We start from the raw sequence: 21,717 nt of genomic DNA, 5'->3' as shown, positions 1-21,717 counted from the left end.
TCAAATTAAGATAACGGTTCAAGAACACCGTTAGTCTGTGGAAGTGGTATGTGACTTTAGTTCCAAATATATGTTTCCGTTCTTCCAGTACATCTTTATGACTCCCAGAAAACATTGATTGTTTTCTGTATTCACTTTGTTTCGCGACATCTGTCTTCTGGTCGACCAGGGACAACTTGAATTTGCGTCTGCATTGAATAAGATTTCGCTCTTTCTTTCGAGAAGCAAACCTGTGCATTATGTGCCACTTACCATGCTGATGGCTAAGAAGTTCAAAATGAATTACGGTTTACGGATCGTGAGCAAGAATGAAGTGATCCACTTGCGAACAGATGTCACCACGCCCTATTCCTACATCGGGCCTGAACGGTCTATTGGCAGAATCTGCAGACAGGAAATGTCGAAGTGACTAGTCCTTTGTTCAGTTTGATTTGATACCAATGGTAGTGCTGTTCTGGTGCAGAAATGTGTCAACATCTCTGACGTTCGAGTCAATATTTAAGTCACATCTACTCCATGGAGTGTCTTCTCATATCTGAACATGCTGACACGAAAACATCTAGCTCCGATAGCAAAACTTTTTTTCATTAAACTGGGAGTATGTTTAACTAAGCAATTCAGACAGCCATGATGAATAATTGGCATTTGGTTCTTCAAGCTGACCTCTCCACACCAACTGCTCCAACGAAGGCCGTGGATAAGTTCCCCATCGATTATTTTGGTCAATTTTAGCCTCAACAACAACCAATTATTCTGAACAATGCTACACCACAAACAGAGGGCGAAGTCTGATTTTCATCGTTAATTTTCAATTTCAGTTCTTAATGCACAGTTTCTTACGAATGTGGACAGCAGAAGACCGTTAACATCCCATTTCTAATATTTCCAGAAAATTCTACTCCGCTGATATCGCCTTGCCTTTTCACATCGCAAGCCAGGAACCTGAATCAGTCGAGTTCCTTTCCACACATGGAATTGCTTTTTTCTAATTCATTGACTGCTGATATAATAGATTATTGGCCTTGAGAGTCAGCTGTAAATTAGGTTGAACTTTCTCAGCTTGACTTTCAACTGATCCTGAAAAAGATGTCATCACCTGCAGGTAAATGTATTGCATTGCTTCTTGTTTTGCTGAATTCCACCCCCCGAACATCCAAATTTCATGATAGTTCGACAAATGTGTTGACACTGATTCGTGTTGGAAGTTGGTGGCTTTTTGTGTCTCGACACATAATTTATTCAATTAGATGACTGGGTCAGTCTTGAAATTACTTCGGATTCTTCACAGTTGAAAATTTACTTTCGATTGAATGCGAAGCTCAAGCTCCACGAAATTCAAATTCTGCAAATGAATTAATGACTTTTAAAAGATTCTACGCTGTGAACAGGATTCGAACCTGCGCAGGGAGACCCCATTGGATTTCAAGTCCAACGACTTAACCTCTCGGCCATCACAGCTGCGGCAAGTTTGTCAATTTTCATAGTAAAATAACTGAATTCATTTGTTGGAAGAACAAATTGTCAAGACCCAAAGATTTCGCCAAATCCTTTGCAGATGCCCAGACGAACGGTACCTTCGCAGATTGACAGGCTTTCACCGCAAACTAGATTCTGACACAGCTGAAGTTATGGGAATGATTCTTCGTAGAATTATAGAGTCACGGATGTACACCACACGAAGAGAGGATCATTGTCTCACTGCGTCCGATCGATTTTGACTCAATTGCTCATCATCTGGTGCCAAATTAGATATGCTGTTGTGTTTTAATATTCATCGAAATATGATATTAGAAATATTGATGCTAAGTCCATAAACACTAGCTACATTCGTAAAAACAGTATCGGAATTAGAAAGAATGCAGAACCAATTTACATGAATGGATCCAGCAACTAATCCATAAGTTCTGACATCAGGTAATGAATTTGTGAGCGCAAAAGGGGAAGATTAACCAAAGATTTGGAACTTGAAATCGTCTTGACGGAATTATTTGCAAAGTTTTTGCGGTTGTTCTAGAGTCATCAAGTCCTTGAACAATACAACACGGAAAGTGGTCCTTCTTTCCAACTTGACCATGGTGGACAGTTATCCTAAATTAATAGGTCCCATTTGCCAACATTTGGCCCACATCCCTCAAAACCTTGTTACTCTATATCCATCCAGATGCTATTAAATGTTACAGTTGTACCAGTCTACAACAATTTCTCTGGCAGCTCATTCTGGACACGACTGAAAAAGTTGCCCCTGACGTCCCTTTTAAATCCTTACCCTCTAAATGTAAACCGATGTTTTCTAAATTTTGACTTCCTCACCAGCCGGAAAACACCGTGACGAGTCAACCTATCCATGTCCCTCATGATCTAATAAATAGCAACGATTTGACTTTATCATACTTGTCAGGAGGGAAATGTGTGGAGATTATTTGTCGAAGGTTTGAAGTAGAAAGTCTGATGTACAGATGTTTAGAAATGCATCTTGGAGAAGTTTTTAATAAGTCATTACAGTCTAGTAGCCGTTGTAGAAGTCTGTTGTGAAAGCTGCAGAAGGATTTCAGGGCACGAGAACGAAGCATTATTTCCAATGTATGGTGGCTCAGTTCGACCGCACTTGGACGACAGTATGAGGAATTACAATCCTCAATTTAGGAAAGATACTAATGCCATCTGTGGAATACCACGAATGGTGTTTCGCCTTGATATCATGGATGAACGTTAGTCCTCTGAATTTTAATTGGGCAAATCCGGCCTTTTTTTAACAGTTTCAAAACAAGAGAGGTAATCTCATTGAGAGTTGCAAAATATTTGAAGAGATAAACAGGGTGGTGCAATTAAATTTTGTTCGCTCATTGGTGAATCTAGAAGCAGGAGAGGAGAATTTTAAAATGAAGCATTGTGATTTATGACCAGGATGAGAACTGTTGATTTTTGTCTTAGCCTTGAGAAGTCTCACTAATCAGCGCTACAGTGAGCCTTTTATATTTGGTCTTTGAATGCATCACTATCAGCCTGACCCGCCGACACTTACTGCATCACTATAGACCTGCCCCTCACACTTACCGCCTTAATATCAGCGTGAACCCCTCAAACTTACTACATCACTATCCATCTGGCGCCCTCACATTTACTGCGCCACTTTCACTTCGAGACCATCATTTTGACTGCGTCACTATCAGCCTGACTGCCAAGCACTGACTTTGTCACTATCAGTCACACCCTTACACTTCCTATGTTACTATCACCCTGACTCCTTACACTTACTGTGTCACTATCAGCCTGACTCCATCACACTTATTATGTAAGTATCAGACTGACGCCTCACACTTACGGTGTCACTATAACACTGCCTCCTCAAACTAACTATGTCACTATCATCTTGACCCTCTCTCATTTACTGCCTCACAATCACAGTGACCACCTCACACCTTCTGCTTCACTATGAGCTTCAACACTCACACGTACAGCATCACTACCAGCCTGACTCACTCACACTTATCACCTGACAAGCAGAATTACTCTCTCAAATTTATTTCATCATTATTAGGCTGAGGCACTCTCACTGACAGCGTCACTAACAGCCTGACACCCTCATGCTTACTGCTTTGGTATCTCCCTGATCCCCTCAGAATTACTGCGTCACAATCACTCTGACCCCCTCATACTTGATGCGTCACTATACCTCTGGCACCCTCATACTTCCTGCATCACTCACACCCTGACACATGCGCACCTACTGCATCCCTATCAGCCAAACCCCACTCACTCACGGCGTCACTCTCTCTCTAACCTGCTCACACTTCATGCGTCACCATCACCTTGATACCCTCTCACTTAGTGCATCAATATCAGCCTGACCCCCTCACGCTTACTGCATCACTCCCAGCCTGATCCCTTCAAATGTACTGTGTCACTATCAGACTGACCCACTCATACTTACAGCATCACTATCACCTTGAGCCCCCAAACTTAGTGCGTCCAGATCACCCTGAACCTTTCACTCTTCTCGCGTCACCTTCAGCCAGACCCTGCACACTATCACTCTAACCTCCTCATACTTGCTGCATCACTATAACTCTATCCCACTCACACCGTGTGTGTGTCACTATCACCCTGACAACTCATACTCACTGCACCACTATTATCCTGACTCCATCACAATTAATATATCATTATCAGCCTGACCCCTTACACTAACTGTGTCACTATCAACCTGTCCCCTCACATTTCCTGTGTCACTTTCAATCTGACACCCTCAATGTGTCTGTGTCACTTTCACCCTGAACACGTCACACTTACTGCATGGGTGTCTACCTGAAACCTCGCACATGTTGTGACACTATCATCCTGAGCGGCTCACACTTACTGCGTCACTAGCACACCAACACTCTCACCTTCACTGCATCACTATTCGCCTGACCCGCTCACACGTTTTGCGTCACTACTACCCTGACCTCCTCACAATTGCTGTGTCGCTATCAGCCTGAGCCCCTCACTATTACGCTGACCAAGCTCACAATTACAGCATCACTATCAAACTCACCACCTCACACTTCCTCTGTCATTATCACCCTGACCCTCTCACACGCAATGCGTCACTGTCACACTGAGACACTCACATTTTCTGCGTCGTTATCAGCCAGACCCGCCGGCACACAGCGTCACTATCAACCTAGCCCCTCACACTTGCATGCCTCAATATCAGCGTGAACCCCTCACACTTACTGCGTCACTGTCCATCTGCCTTCCTCACACTTACTGCACCAGTTCCACCTTGACATCCTCATTTTTACTGCGTCACTATCAGCCTGACAGCCCCACAAATATTGCGTCACTATCAGTTACGCCCTCGCAATTCCTATGGTAATATCACCCTCACTCCTAAAACCTACTGCGTCACTATCAGCCTGCCTCCATCACACTTTTTGCGTCAGTATCAGACTGACGCCTCACGTTTACCATGTTACTAAAACTCTGCCCCATCACACTGACTGCGTCACTATCAGCCTGACTCCTCAGACGTACTGCGTCACTATCACTCTGAACCACTCACACTTTTTGTATCAGTTTCAGTCTGACGCCTTGCACTTACTGTGTAACTAAAACTCTCTCCCCTCACACTGACTGTGTCACTATCAGCTTGACCCCTTCACACTTACTGCGTCAATATCAGTCTGACCCCTCAGACTTACTGCGTCACTCTCACTCTGATCCTCTCTCATTTACTGCGTCACTTTCACCCTGACCTCCTCACATTTACTGCGTCCCTATCACCTTGACCCACTCACACAGTCTTTGCCATTTTCACCTTGTCGGCCTTATTTTTACTGCGTCACCATCAGCCTAACCACCACACACTTATTGCGTCACTTTCAGTCACGCCCTCACACTTCCCATGTTACTATCACCCTGAATCCTTACTCTTATTGTGTCACTATCTGTCTGACTCCTCACACTTACTGTATCACTATCAGCCTGACTCAATCACATTTATTGTGTCAGTATCAGACTGACGCCTCACACTTATCTTGTCACTAAAACACTGCCCCGTCACATTGACTGTGTCACTATCAGCCTGACCCATTCACACTTACTGCTTCACTATCGCAATGCCCCTCTCTCACTTACGACGTCATTTACACCCTGACACCCCACACTTGCTGTGGCACTATCACACTGAGGGCCTTACACTTACACTTACTACGTTACTATCACACTGGTATCTCACACCCACTGTGTCACTATCATCCTGAGCCGCTTACACCTATTGCGTCACTATCATTTTGACCCCAACTGCGTCAGTCTGATACTGACACAATAAATGTGATGGAGTCAGGCTGATAGTGACACAGTAAGTGTGAGGGGTCAGACTGCATCAATATCAGCCTGACCATCTCACACATACTGCGCCACTACCAGGCTGATTCCCTCACATATACTGCGTCACTATAAGACTTACCCACTCATGCTTACTGCGTCACTATCACCCTGACTCGCCACTCTTGCTGCATCAAGATCATTGTGCCCCCATACAGTTACAGCGTAACTATCATCCTGACAATGTCATACATACTTCGTCAAGATCAGACTGATCCCCTTAAACTTAATGCGTCAGTATCAGCTTCAACACTCACATTTACTGCGTCACTTCTAGCACTACCCCTGCACTCTTACTGCAACCTTATCCACCTTACCCCGTCGCATTTACTTCATCACTATCAGCCTGAGACACTCACACTTACAGCTTTACGACAACCTGGCCCTGTGAGTGCATTTACATCACTGTCACCCTGACCCCTTGCCCATACTGCGTCACTATAAGCCTGGCCCCTCAAATGTTCTGCGTCACTATACACTGACATCTCACACTCACTGCGTCACTGTCACCCTGACCCCATCACACTTGCCATTTCACCATCACAATGACACATTCACACAGTCTGTTTCACTGTCATCCTGACACCTCACACTCACTGGATCACTACCATCCTCCCCCTCATACTGACCTGTCACTGTCATCCAGAGCCGCTCACACTTATTGCGTTCCTATCACTCTGCTCCCAACACACTTACTGCGTCACTATCAGCCTGACACTCGCACACTTCCTGCATCACTATCAGCCTGACCCCTCACAATTTCACCGTGTCTATCAGTCTGACTCCTCACATTTCCTGCATCACTGCCACCCTGTCACTTAACACTTACTGGCCAGTATTAGCCTGACGCCCTCAACATACTGCATCAATATCAGCCTGAACACTCACACTTACTCCGTCACCATCACGCTGACCCCCTCATACTCACTGCGTCACTATCACCCTGTCCCCTCACAATTCCTGCATTAGGATCACTCTGACTCACGGACACTTACTGCATCACTATCAGCCTGACCCCGCAGAAATACTGTGACACTGTCAGCCTGACCCCACCACATTTACTGCTTCACTATCAGACTGACCCCTCACACTTACCGCATCACTAACAGCCTGACACCTCACACTTACTGCGTCACTATTCCCCTAACACCTCACTTTTATTGGCCACTATCAGCCTGATGCTCACAACTTACTGTGTCACTGCCAGCCTGAACGCACACACTTACTCCCTCACTATCACCCTGACTGTCTCACACTCACTGCGACAGTCTCTGCCTGACCCCTGCACACTTACTGCGTCACTATCACCCTGTCCTCTCCCACGTTATGCGTCAGGATCAGCCTGACATAGTAACACTTACTGCATCCCTATCAGCCTGATCTCTCTCCAATTACTGTGTCACTATCAAACTGACCACTCACTCTTACTGCGTCACTCTCACACTGACCCCTCACACGAAGTGCTTCACTGTCACCCTGACCACCTCACACTTATTGCGTCACTATCGGTCTGATCCCTCAGACTTACTGCATCACAATCACTCTGACCCCCCCAAACTGCGTACATATCGGCCTGATCCACTCACATAGTCTGCATCACTACCACGCTGACACCTCACCCTCATTGTGTCACTATCATCCTCACTCCATCACACTTATTCAGTCACTGTCAGCCTGATCCCCTGTCATGGAAAATTATCATTTCTTGTGAAATCAGTTTGAAACAAAAAAGTATGGACCTAACTTTGCAAAAAGACCGAAAAAATGTAAAGTTCAACCTAATTTTCAGCTGACTCTCAAGGCCAATAATCTATTATATCTGCAGTCCATGAATTAGAAAAAGCAACTCCATGTGTGGAAAGGAACTCGACTGATCCAGGTACCTGGCTTGAGGTGTGATAAGGCAAGGCGATATATAGTATAAAGGGAATATGTGAAAACCGTCAGGCGTCCATTTTATGAGGCGGGTCCACTCTGCAAATTTCAAAATTAAACTTTTCCTTTGCTCTTGGTAGCATTTGAGTCGAATCGATTGAAATCCCACGGCAGTAAACTTGGGGGCTCGCCTGGGACCCTGCGACTGGGTAAGATTTTGAAGATTCCCAGGAGGTGTACGCGCCACTGCCTTGAAGGTCTTTCACTCCATCTCGAGCACTGAATTGGCCCCTTTGCATGAGAAAACTGGGGATAAGTGGATCGCTCCAGAGTCGTGTTCCGAATCGAATAGGGTCGGGGTAAGAGTTGTGGCTAAAGTAATCCGACATGGAGACTCGTTCGAAGAGAATAAATGAACCAGGAAGCGGGACCAGTGAACTCTCACGCGATATTCGAGTAAAACTCAAGTGAAAGGATTGCCGTCTCGAGAGAGTTTAAGAGACAGCAAGATTAACGTCGGTATAGACTTGAAGCCACCATGTGCCACGTTGGAGTCGCCAAAGCTGTACCGGTTACGTGGGTTCTTGGTTTGTGAAAACCAAGGCAATGAGGCGGTCACAACCAATGAGAGGGGACCTCGGCAGGTAAAAACAAGTTATATTGGCAAAGAGAAGATTATGGTATCGTGAGAGAGAGAGACAGACAGACAGACAGACAGACAGAGATGTTCACTTTTCCAATATCCATGAAAATCGGCTCCAACAAGAGCGAACAAAAAGAGGGTCGACAGACAACTCGGAATGGTCAAGAAAAAATACAATATATGATAAATAATTATGGCCCCGTTTCTATAAAGCAGTTAAAAATGTAAATCAAGGAACGTGGTTTTCTGGAGGAAGGAAGTTTTAGTAACATGCAGTTGCAAATGCTGAGGTCACCGTTGGAGGAGAGAGAGAGAAGGAGAAACGGAAGGGTAAAATAGAACCTGTGAATTGGAGTGCTTATAACATGTTGAAGGCTGAGCCTGATTTCAGGGAAAGAAAATCTCGAATAAAGGATAGATCAAGTACACGTACAAACACCAACGCACATGCACACACACACGGAAAACAACCTAATGAAGTTGTACAGTGTCTTAAGACTGGATCAGATCCAAGTCAACGGTCGCCGCCTCAGGGTCTTCTGAATCACCAATAGCATATCGTACCCACAATCAATTGAAGCAAGAATCCCTAAAGAAGTTGAGACAATGTCCCAGTACCTTAAGCGCCTCACGAAAGTCGATAACGTCTATTGTGGACTGATACCACCCAAGGACATAGCGACGGCAGACATCACACCATATGAGGCAGACCTGAGGAGCAGCTTCATCAATAGAATGAAGTACGAAACAACAAAATAGGTAAAATATACGGGTATTACCGGGGACACGGCAAAGCTGAATTAGATAGAACAATACGTGGTACATGCTGAAAAATTGCTGGCTCAAGAGAACCATAACCGGAAATTAAAGATGCAACAGAATCACATAAACCTCAGCTTATTATGATGCAAATGGTCGTTCAGCCATTGGAGAGAGGAACTGCGGGAAAAGAGAGAGGCAAAGGTGGAGTTCGCAAAAGAGGAAGGGATCGCGGAAGTGTGCTTGCAGAGATAGATCTGGCTAGTGCTTTGTTTGAGGAGCAATGGACCACTAGTCGAGACAGTGCCCGCACAGACAGCCTCAATCGGTCCTGGAGGCTGGACAGCATAGTGACTGACAGGGGACGACTGAGGTTGAGGTGGGCAGGCCACAAGGTACAGGTAAGCCTCTTTCCTTTATATTTGGCTATGAAGAATCCCTTATTCTAATCACTTCTACTAACCTAACGGGCACTGAGATGTATCCCAACTCTATATTGAATATTGAGATTGCGGAGTGTGGACAATATATTCAATAAACCAATGATGCGTATATGTCGATGCCTACCTCTATGTTATATGTGGAAGGTACACCAGTTACCTTTTTGGTAGATACATGGCCAGCACATTCACTCCTCAAATCAAGACAGTTCAGAGAGTTGACGCCAATAAAGATGAGTGGAATGTTCCTGAACTCAATGGAGGCATCAGGCTTCGTGATATGAGAGCGTTTTACCGCACCCATATTGTGTGAAATCAGTAATGTGTATACATTCTAATTCTCAATTTTGTTAGCGGAATTCTGTCCTTTACATTTGATGGCTCGGGATCTCATAGTGAGACTGGAGTTGTATTTGCTCAGTACTCCGACGGGCTTGCAGGTAATTCAAAGGGAAGATTCACAAGTGTAAACTGTAAAATACAACCCACGACCCCTTGTGTATGTCTATGAGTGGCGATTAAGCCGGAGAGCAATGAGTTCAATAAGCAATTCACTCGCCCTGGAAGCAGGTAACCATGTTAATCATATCAACATCGATTTTTTTTTTTGCGGGAATATGCTGCACTGCACAGCACACATACACCAGGATGGCCCTGAGCACCCATAAGAGAAGTATTGGTTCAGGAGATTGGTTAAACCAGGTCAGTTGTTATTGTGCGAATTTTATTGAAGGGATGACAGATGTGCAGTTAGTGTGAACTTATGTAAAGTACCTGTGACGGCAAGTAAATTCTATATTTTTGATGTGGAAGGCTGCGCTCCTCGCGTGTCACTGGCGAAGGTATCCAGTGACTGATGGCAGGATTTGGGGCCATGGGTACTAAAGGCATAAAGAACGAAATGCTGAGTGTTCTGGGACGATGTGGGTATGTGATTCAATGCAGATGTGCGGACATATAGGAAGAAATTAATTTATCTAACTCAGGCAATAGAACAGTCGAGGTAACCCCCGCGAGCCCTGAAGAGCCTCGAAGGCTGGCCTGGCGTTTCCCTAACATAAACTTCTCAGACCCAAGATGAATAACGGTCCCTACTGAATTATGGGTAAAAGGCAAACATGATGTGGGGCTTATACGAGGTTGTGAACCAATACGAGTAACCACGAAGTCGGAGTATCGTCCTTGCAGTGCACAATGCCAGTTAAAACCCGAGGTCATAGAAGTAGTTACTCTAGTTTTTCAATCCTTCCCAAAGGCTAGAAGATAATCCCCTGTGTAAACTCACTTGTGAGAACTCCCATTTTTCTGATCAAAAAGGCAACAAAAATTCCAAGTGAACCGGAGGAATGCAGGTTTGTTCAAGACCTGCAGGCAGTCAATAACAGTGTTGTCCCACGCGCATCAAGTGTTCCCAAACTCTATACTGTATTAGTTCCATTTCCACCGGACAGTAAAAGGTTCCATACTGTGGATTTAGCAAATACATTCTTTAGTGTGACGGTGCATCCAGATAGTCAATTCTGGTTCGCTTTTTAATTCAAAGGGAAATCTTATGAGTTCACATGACTTTGTCAATGTAACTGTGAGTGACCCACTATATATAATGAGGCTATACGCAGGAGACTGGAGACTCTTGTTTTAACCCCTGGATCTGCGCTTCTGCAATCTGTAGACGATTGCTGAATAGTAGCACCGACAGAGGAACAATGTGAGAAGGATTCCCTTGCATTACACGAGGGAAGGGCACAAAGTCAGTCTCGCAAAGCTTCGATTTATGCAACAACAGGTGATGTTCTTCAGTCACTTAATATCTGAACAAGGGAAGGCCATTTGTCAAGACAGAGTGCAAGTCATTCAGCAAATTCCAAGGCCTCACATGAAGAAACAATTGCTATCCTTTTTGGGCATACGCTCCGACTGAAGAACTTTTATCCCACATTACACAAATCTTGAGGCGCCCTGAAGTGACATGGCCCATGAAAAGGGGAGCAGAACCATGGTCCGTTGCAATGGATCCCAGCGGACGAGTTGAATTGAAAAAGACGTTTCAAAGTACACCGACACTGGGGATTCCGAATCCAAACAAGCCTTCTGTCAAACGGCAGATGAGAAACATGGCTGCCTGACATCTGTGTTGTTGCAGGATCATGGGGGAAAATTCAGGCTGGCAGCTTATTTTTCGGCTAAGCTAGACCTCGTAGCGGCAGGATTGCATATCAGATTGCCTGTGAGCTGTGGTTGCAGTGTCCAGGGATATAATCGGCTATGGCGACTTAACCAAACTGATCACACATGCAGTATCCTTACTGCTTTCCGAGCAAAAGACAGTACATACATCGGCAGCGCGTTGACTCAGATACAATACTGTGTTATTGGAGAAGCCTAACATTGCAATAAAACGATGTAACGTCCTTAATGCTGCTAATCCTCTCACTAGAGAAGGAGACGGAGACCCACATGATTGTATCGCTGTAATTAATGAAATGTGCTGCCTAGACAAGACTTGCAGAATTCCCCAATTCAGAATCTAAATATGGCGTTTTTTTGTGTGGATGGGACAGCATTCAGGTGCAAGGAGATAGGTCAGAATTTTATTGGGCATGCTCTAGTAACTACCCATGAGGTATTCAAAGCGGGATCACTCGCTTCTCAACTGTCAGCGCAAGCAGCGGAGCTGATCGCCTTGACTGAGGCATGCAAATTGGCTAAGGGAAACACAGTGAATATTTAACCGATAGCAGATACGGATTCGGAGTTGCACATGATGTTGGAATCCTGTGGAAATACAGGGACTTCTTGACCTTCACCGGAAAGCCCATCACACACCCGTGATCAGATTTCTGATCTCTTGGAAGTGGTCGTATTGCCTAAATCAATCGCTGTGTGTAAATATGATGCCTACACGAAAAATAATGATTCAGTTTCTCAAGGAAATGCAAGGGCAGACTCAGCGGCAAAGACGGCAGCCCAGCAGCCGTTAAATGATCAGTTTGACATGGGAATGACAAAAATCCTTTCCCAAATAGCAGACGTACGGGAGTCACAGTCGATGTCCAGGCTGGAAGACACGTTTGAGTGGGAAAAAGCAGAGTGCAGTTTGAGGTAAGGGGTATGGTTTGGCCCCAATGCTAAACCTTTTCTACCACGACCATTATTAAATTCTATGCCAAACTGACACACGGTAAGGAACATGTGTCAAAAGAAAGGAGATATGACAGTATTTCAGCACAGTGGTACATTGAGGGATTTACTCATTACTTCCAGAAATATTGTGAACGACGTCTTATCTGTGCCACAATAATGTGGGGAAGGGAATACAGATGAGTTATGTAGCATTTCCGAAATCCCAAAAACAATTTGAACATTTATAACTGGATTTAAGCGAACTAACACCCTGCAAAGGAAAAAGGTATTGTCTGGTAATAGTTGATATGTTTTCAAAATGGGTGCAAGCGTTTCCTACGGCAAAAAAAGATTGCCAGTGCCATTACCAAAGTCTTCCTAACTGAAATAATTCCGAGTTGGAGCATCCCTGAGAGGCTTAGTAGTCCCAAGGTTTGTGAAGGTTTATAGCTCCGGTCGAGGTTTAGGGTGTAGGTTTGCTCGCTGAGCTGTACGTTTGTTATCCAGACGTTTCATTACCTGGCTAGGTAACATCATCAGTGGCGACCTCCAAGTGAAGCGAATATGTTGTCTCCTGGTTTCTATTTATATGTTTGTCCTGGATGGGGTTCCTGGGGTTTGTGGTGATGTCATTTCCTATTCGTTTTCTGAGGGGTTGACAGATGGTAAATCGATCAATGTGTTTGTTTATGGCGTTGTGATTGGAGTGTGAGGCCTCTCGGAATTCTCTGGTGTGTCTGCATATACAGCAAACCGACAAACACTGACCAAATACGTAACTACACCAGCAACTATTCCAACACGCAAAAAGGAAGCTGTATCAGAACACTATTCCAACGAAGCACCACACATTTCAACACAGACGAACTTCGGAAAACAGAGGAGAAGCACCTATAAAACGTATTCAAGAAGAACGGATACTTAAAAAATACAATCCACAGATTCCTCAGGAACAAACCACGACAAGTAGACCTAACACAGCCAGAAACCCTATCGACCTTTCAATACATCACTGAAGTCTCAAACGTGGCAGCCAGACAACTATGACCCCTCGGAATCCCACCAAAATCTCAAACAAAACCAACAAATTTAAAAGACCCAGTGCAACCCATGGATAAAACCAACGTCATATACAAAATTCCATGCAAGGACTGCCACAAACACTGCGTAGGACAAACAGGAAGAAAGTTAGCTACCAGGATACAGAACACCAGCTAGCCACAAAAAGACACGACCCTCTCTCCCTCGTAGCCCTTCGCATGGATGAAACAAAAACACCATTTCGACTGGGACAACACATCTATCCTGGGACAGGCTAAGCAAAGACATGCCAGAGAATTCCTTGAGGCCGAGCACTCCAACCGCAACGCCATAAAAAAAGACATATATATCTAGATAGCATCTATCAACCCCTCAGAAAACAAACAGGAAATGGCATCGCCACAAACCCCATGAACTCCATCCTGGACAAACATATAACTAGAAAGCAGGAGACAACGGTTTCTCTTCACTTGGAGTTCGTCACTGATGATGTTACCTAGAACAAAGATCATAGAATAATACAGCGCAGTACAGGCCCTTTGGCTCTCGATGTTGCACCGATCCAAGCCCACCTAACCTACACTAGCCCCCTAACCTCCATTAGCCAGGTAATGAAACGTCTGGATATCAAATCTACAGCTCAGCGAGCAAACCTACACTCTAGGCTTTGTAGTGACAGTGGGACACCTTTTCTCCATAATGCCCGACAGTATATTAGTGAGTATTTAAGAAGAAACATGAGATAACACTGTGCCTACCACCAAACGAGCGGTAGGGCAGCGGAAAGAGAAAATGCTACCTTAAAAATAATTTGACAAAATGCTGTGAGGAACTAGGGATGGCATGGACAAAGGCACTTCCAATTGTGCTAATGTGTACGAGATCTAGGAGGAGAGGGAGAGCTAATCTTAGTCCGTTGAGATTTTGTTTGGTAGGCAGCCAAACACAGGAATTGTCCCGAGACGTCAGGGAAGCCAGAAAACAGGCCACTGTGAGGATGAGATGTTGTGTTACTGCATGAAACTCTCTACACTTCTGTCCCAAATACAGAATCAAGCGAAGACAGCACTACCCCAATCAGCAGAAGGGAAGATGTACGATCTATAACCAGGAGCCTGAATAGTGGCAAAAGACTTCAGGAGGGAAAACAGGAAGGCAAGCAGGTGGCGGTGACCGTTTCAAGTACGCTTTACAGCACAGACAGCTGTTAAGATCGCCGGAACAGCCACGTGGATACACGCCAGCCATTACAAACTTGCAGCTGGGACTGAGGAGACATCGCACAACACCGAAACCAATTTAGAGCAAGTATTTATGAGAAGACTTAAGCAAATGTGGGCCTGCCCCAAGTTAACACTGTTGACAAGCGCCCTGCTAGGACTATTCATAAGGGCAGGAGCGTCTGGGATGTAGCAGCTGACAGTTATCTTAACTGATAGGACGAAGTGGATCTTTACATGCGACCCATAGCCGTTCAGTAACAAGGACGACTATAAATTCGATAATTAAGATTAATGCAGGGATCCATGCCGCGCCGGTGACTTGCACTTAGTAGTAGCCACCACGGCAAAAGGGGCACCTGACATGGGAAATAGATTTTCTATGAGCAAAGTAAGACTCAGAAGAGCAATGAGGGAGTCTCGTGGTGTGGAATAGAAAGATCCTTCTCCGACATCTGTAGACAGGTGAATATAGTGGTGCAGTCGCCCCACCCCCGCCCTGCGAGATGCAGTGCAGAATGTAGTACAGATGATAGGAGCCCTGGGGCATGGCAACCAATCAAACCAGATCATGGACCTAACCCCAAGCCGGGCAATGGTCATTAATGACACACCCGAACCCCGAAGGGAGACGGCCGAGTCTAGAGAGCGAAGTTAAAGCAGGAGGGGAATTTGCCTGCTGGAGATAAATGGCGTAAATGCGAAGCCCGTAGGTTGGGAGCTGCGAAGGGCCATTGCTAGATGTGAAGGGAACAGAGCATTTGCTTTGTTCATTAGACAAAATGAGAGATTAGATGTTGGCGACACTTGTTAGATATGTTTGCATACAGCCCAGAGGTAGTCTGCCCAGCAAATTACTGAGAGCCTGGCGAGAAATGCCAGCTGTCTGCCTCCGAGGGAGGCGACTAGCCTGACTCTGATAGTGGGGGGGCAATTTGGGCAAATCTCGTGTCACCACCCGAACTCCAGGCTAACTACAGCCCCAAGCCTGACACGCTACCGACCACAGCATTCCAGATCGTGGATTGCAGGGGAGAAAAGTGTATATGCACCAATCGGGGGAGACTCCTTTTGGGTATCTCCCAGTGTACCTTGATGCTGTACTTGAACAATGACTCTTGTACAGCAACATACGCAAATGATACACTCAGTCTGTTCTTCCCTGGGTGAGCTACGTTAAGAGAGTGGTGTCAGTCTGCTCCTCCATGGGCGTGTTACTTTCTCAAAGTCGTGACAGTCTGCTCTTCTCTGTCTGAGTTTAACAGCAAGTGTGGTTTCATTACTGTCTTCGCTGGATGATTCACATAGACAGAATGGAATAAGTCTTCTCTTCTCTGAGTGAGTTACTTTGACAGAGTGGAGTCAGGCTCGTCTCCCTGCTTGTGTTTCATTGACAGAATCAGACCAGCCTGCTCTTTCCTGGATCAGTGACAGAGACAGAATGGGTACAGCCTGCTCTTCTCTGAGTGAGTTACGTTGACAGAGTGGCATCAGTCTGCTCTTTCTTGGGTAAATTATACTGACTGAGTCGTGTTAGTCTGCCATTTGCTGGGTGGGTTACATATAAAGTGTTGGGTCAGTCTGCTATTCGCTGGATGACTAACATTGACAGAGTGGCGTCAGTCTACTCTTCCCTGGGTGAGTTACATTAACAGAGTGCAGTCAGGCCATAATTACCTCGTTGAGTTACATTGATCGTGTGATGTCAGACCTCTGTCCCCTGGTTGAGTTACATTGACAGAGTGGAGTCCATCTGCTCTTCCCTGGGTGAGTTACGTGAGCAGTTTGGGGTCGGTCTGCTTTCCGCAATCCAGGAACTCCATCTCTAGCGGTTTCTTGTCAGTATCTCCATACTAAGGATTTGAGGAGTTAACAAAAGTAACTCGTCCCCTACATCTTTGGGATAATTAGGGATGGGCAGTGAATTTTATCTATTGACAGACAAATGTGTCCCAGAAATGTATTTCTAATAATTGCATGCACTAATTCGACACTGCAAGCGGTCGGGAATAATTTGAGGAGAGGTGCAGGGTAGAATAATTAAAGTCAAATGCTCTGATGCCGAGGAGACATGACACAAGATGTGAGTGTGGAACTGATGGTGCAAGGCTCAGTGTCAGTGCTATTGGTTCAGCATTTATTTCTCACTGTTCGCAATGACTCACACACCATTGCTGTCAATGCTGCCAATGAGCCTGTTCATCTTGGTTTGAAATTCCCTGCGTGTGTATTAACGTGGTTAATGGGACGCGAGAGGAGATGAGCACATCCTCTTTATTCTATCAGTTTAAACAGATGAAAATATCTGTTGGATGCCAAGGCAAGAGAATACTGTCTTTTTCTGTGCCTTTTCAGTAGGGCATGCTCAGCATTGAAATGTCTGCTTTTGCACAAGCAGAGTTTGATTGCCATTCATACTGAGCATCGCTAATACAGAAAACGCGTTTTCGAATTCCTGTGATCAAGTGGTTCAGACATTGCAAATATGGACGAGCAATCTGGCTTTTAATGTGGCGCCGTGGCTTAGCTGGTGAAAGCACCTCCCATCACACTGATGCCTGCTCATTGTATTGAAAGCTCGTTATTTCTCGCAAGTATTGTGTTGCTCATCGAGAAACTCCGTGTCCTGTTTGAATTGCTGTATATTTTGATTTCTCGTTCCGGCTTCATTTTCCTGGTTTAAATCCAGTAGTGTATGTTGCTCTATTTAACTACTATTTTAACCTGGAGATTCTTCCCGCAGTTCCACAAGCACTTCTGCTTCTCATTATCTTATTCTCATTCCTTCATTCCCAGTTTTGTGGAAATTAATTGGTGAGGCAGGAGACACTGCAGCATTCCCGGAGAATGTTGTTGTAATGGCACTGACACCACGACGTGATTACCCTCATTCTCTGCTGTCACCATTCATTCGTTGTACACCAACAGTAAATGCAACATTGTTCTTCTTCAACTATCAGTTGGATAAGGAATTCAACTTTAACTTCGAAAGGGTCTTTAGATTTTGAGGAAGAAATGTCTCCTTGCCTCAGGTCGAAGTGACAGGCGCATTATCCAGAGAATGTGAAACAACTTCGACCGACTCCAGCCAGGAGTCAGAAAGCCTCTCAGCAGTACGAATCTCAAACTGTCTCTGAATGTCAGGCTTTTCATGAGCAGAAATGGGAAATGAGGGATATGGAGAGCCAGAGAGTCGGAGAATGTGAAAAAGGCCCAGGAGGATACAGAGACACCTGTAGAAAAAAACAAAGACACATATTGAGGCAGACACTGAAAGAAACAATTCTCCATTCGGCGTGACTGCTAAATAACAGAAAGCAAAAGGAAATGTAGCCATTAAAACATAGCCTTCCACCACCTCAGGAAAATGAAAGTAGCATGACAGCTGATTAAGTCCTTTTAAGATTGTAAATTCGACGTTTGTAAGCTCAAGAGTGATTTTGATAAATATCCTAATTCGACAGGTAAAATTATCATTTTCCTAACAGTATAATCTAGAAATCTATAACTAACTTGTTTCCTGTCCATCTAAAAAATAAAATCGGCTTTTCTCCACAGATGTTGCCAGGTGTAGCGGGTTTTTCTATCAATTCTCGTTTTTAGTTCAGATTTCCAAAACCTGCATCTTTTTGATTTTTGATAACGTAGCACAAAACCCAGCATTACCAGGTACGGACCAGTGGTAAGAAATACTGGTGCCACGATATATTTGCACAATAAAACGTTCATTCCCTGTCCGAGAATAGAACCAACACTATGGCGGTTAGAGTTCCAAATCCTAACTATGAAATTACTCGGAATGAAGACAGACGCTCTTGCACTTATTCTCAATGAAATGGCTTTTCCCTTTCATTTCTGATCAGTTTCACTGCAGATTGGTTTCTACTCGTCTTCAAGTTTTGCAGTATGGAAAATCCCATTTGGCCCATGGTGCAGTCTGGTTTAAAGACATTCATCTATTCTATTCCCAGTTTCCAGCTTTGGTCCATAACCTTATGTCTTCTGATGTTTCCAGTGCAAATGGCAGTGAGGTTCTCGCTTTGATCTTAGATGACACAACAATGGGATTGAAGTTTGACATAGTCACACTGTGTTATTACCCACGTCGTGTCTCCCACAGAAAGAGACACACAGACACATTCCCCGAGAGTGGCAGAGTTCTCAGGATTTGACCAGCTCCTTGTGCTTCACTTCAGCTGTCCGCTCCAACATGCAAGTTCAACCGCCAAAAGGCAGCTTTTGGTTAAACCAAAGCCAGTTCTACAGACAATGAGAGACGTTGTTCTGAGCTAGAATTTGAAGTGGACGAAAGAAACTGCAAATTCAACAAAGCCAAACACTTCCTTTCCTGACAGACAACAGGAATGGACTAGCACGCTGCATCCTCGTGATTTTAAATGTGAACCGACAATCCCCTAACTCGACGTCAGGCGTGTTACCAATTCCGTCACTGACCCAAAGACCAGGTTTAGCGCTGTGACAGTTTGTCTATAGGTAATGTAAACGTCCACATCAGGTAAACAGCATTCACATGGTGAAAAATGAGCAAACACAATTGCTGCTCTGTTTCACTTGGAATTACCCACTCTGTGAACCATTTCCTTTCACTGTACTTTCATATTTGAAGTCTTTTACATTCCAGAGCTTGAACTAATTCAGCGAGAAACCACTGGTCATTTCGAGCCCGTCATCCGGAATGAGGCGAGTTTAACGATGCCTTTCTTGCTGCCACAACATCAGCACAGCTCAAAACGAGCTCGTGCTTGCATCAGTCTTTACTTAACTTGCTGCAGTATATCTGCTGAACAACATCAGTTTATCAAGCATTGCCTTCTTTACATTGAAACCCAGGATGATAATATGAACCGACTTGGAAACTTGGAGAGAGACACACTGCTGACAAAGACAATTATGACGTGAAGAGCAGGCACAAGATTTGGACAGGTCAGGTCCCAAATCCGACTGCAGTCTCAATGGACATCCCTGCATACGAGTCTGAGTTTGCATTGCCCAGAACAGGCCTTCATTCCCAGTCAGGAGATGAAGATTTAATTCTCTTCTTGAGAATTATCCGAATGAAAACGAAATCCTGGTTGCACACAGAACACACACACGGATCCTGCCAGAACAATTCAGTGATCGATCAGCATCTGTCTGGAAGGACAATGGCAGCAAATACCCGTGAATGCTATCACCGCAATGACCCCTCCGAGGATCTAGCGTTTCACACTTGAAAATATCTCGCTGCTCCTTCAATGTCACTAGGCCTAAATCCTTGCCTCATGGCATCATGCCTGTACCCCGGTACTGAGGATATCCAGGGTTCTGCGGTGTAACTCAAAATCTCAATCTCTCGGGTAATTAGGGATTGATGGTGCATCCCATCACATTGAGTATTGACTTTATCCCAGTAATACGTTTCCTAAAGCTGAAGTTTCTAAGGGAACACTTGCAAACGGTCGGGAATAAATTGAGAAGTGGAACGAACGAGGGGAAAATGTGAAAGGCAATGATGACTGGGAGGCATGAGACAGCAAGTGAGTGAGGAGCTGGTGTTGCAACGTTCAATGTTAGTGTCAGTATTTACTGACCGCTATTCATTCAGAAGCACACACCACTCCTTAACAATTCACCACAATGAGCCCATTACTCTTAGTGTGAGTTTACCTTTGCAGATATTAACGCGATTAAAGGTGCCCAAGAGGATGGATGGATCCGCGTTATCCTGTCAGTTTAAACAAGCTAAGTTATCAGTTCGAAGCAAAAGCAATAAGACATTGCTTCTTCCTGTGCATTTTCAGTGGAGAATATCCAGCTTTGAACTCTTCTGCACAACCAGAGGTTGTTTTAAATTTACACCGAGTAACTGTGAAACACACAAAAATGAGTCCGAGTTCCTGTGTTCGAATAGTCAAGTAAATGCACGCATTGTTTTGAATCGTTGAGCTTGGGCAGTCCCTCAGCCTTAGTTAATGAAAGTTCCTGTCAAAAAACAGCCTAATATGAGATCAAATCCTGACATCTCAATGTTTATAGGTCTTTCATGAAAAACAGAGTTCTCGACTTCACCTGTGGTTCTGGTCGTGGTGGGAATTCAAATCAATGACTAGATTGAGGTTATAGTTTAAAGACAGCTCCTTGAACACCTCTGCCACGCTGCCACACAAACCCCTGTAACCACGTTTTTCATGATTAGTGTTTCAGCATCGCCTCACTTCAGGTACTTACCCATACGCCCTTTCAATGGCGAACTTGGCGTAAGTTCAATAATATTTATGAGGATGTTGCAAGGCTTATAGTGTTTGGACTGTAGCGTAAAGCTGAATTGGATGTGAAAATTTTCCGTGGAGCTTGGGAGCTGAGGGATGGGCTTACAGAGGTTTATATCAATATGAAGGAGACGGTAGAGTAAATGGTCAATGAACATTTCTTCCCAAGGCAGGCAAGTTCAAAACAAGGGAACAATGTTTTAAGGGGAGAGTGGTAAAATTTAAAAGGGATCTGAAGGACATTGTTTTGCGTGTTTGGAATGAATTGTCAGATTTAGTCTTGGAGTCTGGTATACTCTCAACATTTCAAAGGCATATTGATCTGTATACAGACAGGAAAGTTGAAAAAGAATAATCGTGAAGATTTGGAAAATAGAGCGGTTGTTTACGGGCTCAGACCCTCTGAGATGCTGCAGTGGCGATCACCAGTTTGAATAGGCACTCATCACTTGGTCAGGGCGTTGGGCTGGTTTTCTGGA

At 44.6% G+C, this 21,717-nt stretch overlaps 1 non-coding gene across 1 annotated transcript; it reads right to left on the bottom strand.

Annotated features, from left to right (window-relative positions):
- Positions 1 to 1,376: 1,376 nt before the first annotated feature.
- Positions 1,377 to 1,458, bottom strand: trnas-uga (transfer RNA serine (anticodon UGA)). The gene has a single exon. It is a non-coding gene; the product is annotated as a tRNA-Ser (tRNA).
- Positions 1,459 to 21,717: the final 20,259 nt, after the last annotated feature.

This window comes from Chiloscyllium plagiosum, unplaced genomic scaffold (genome assembly GCF_037043375.1).
Source record: "Chiloscyllium plagiosum isolate Xiang-an unplaced genomic scaffold, Cpla_swu_hap1 HiC_scaffold_38, whole genome shotgun sequence".
NCBI classification, from domain to species: domain Eukaryota; kingdom Metazoa; phylum Chordata; class Chondrichthyes; order Orectolobiformes; family Hemiscylliidae; genus Chiloscyllium; species Chiloscyllium plagiosum.
The sequence above is the reverse complement of the archived record's forward strand: the minus strand, read 5'-3'. Positions and strand labels throughout refer to the sequence as shown.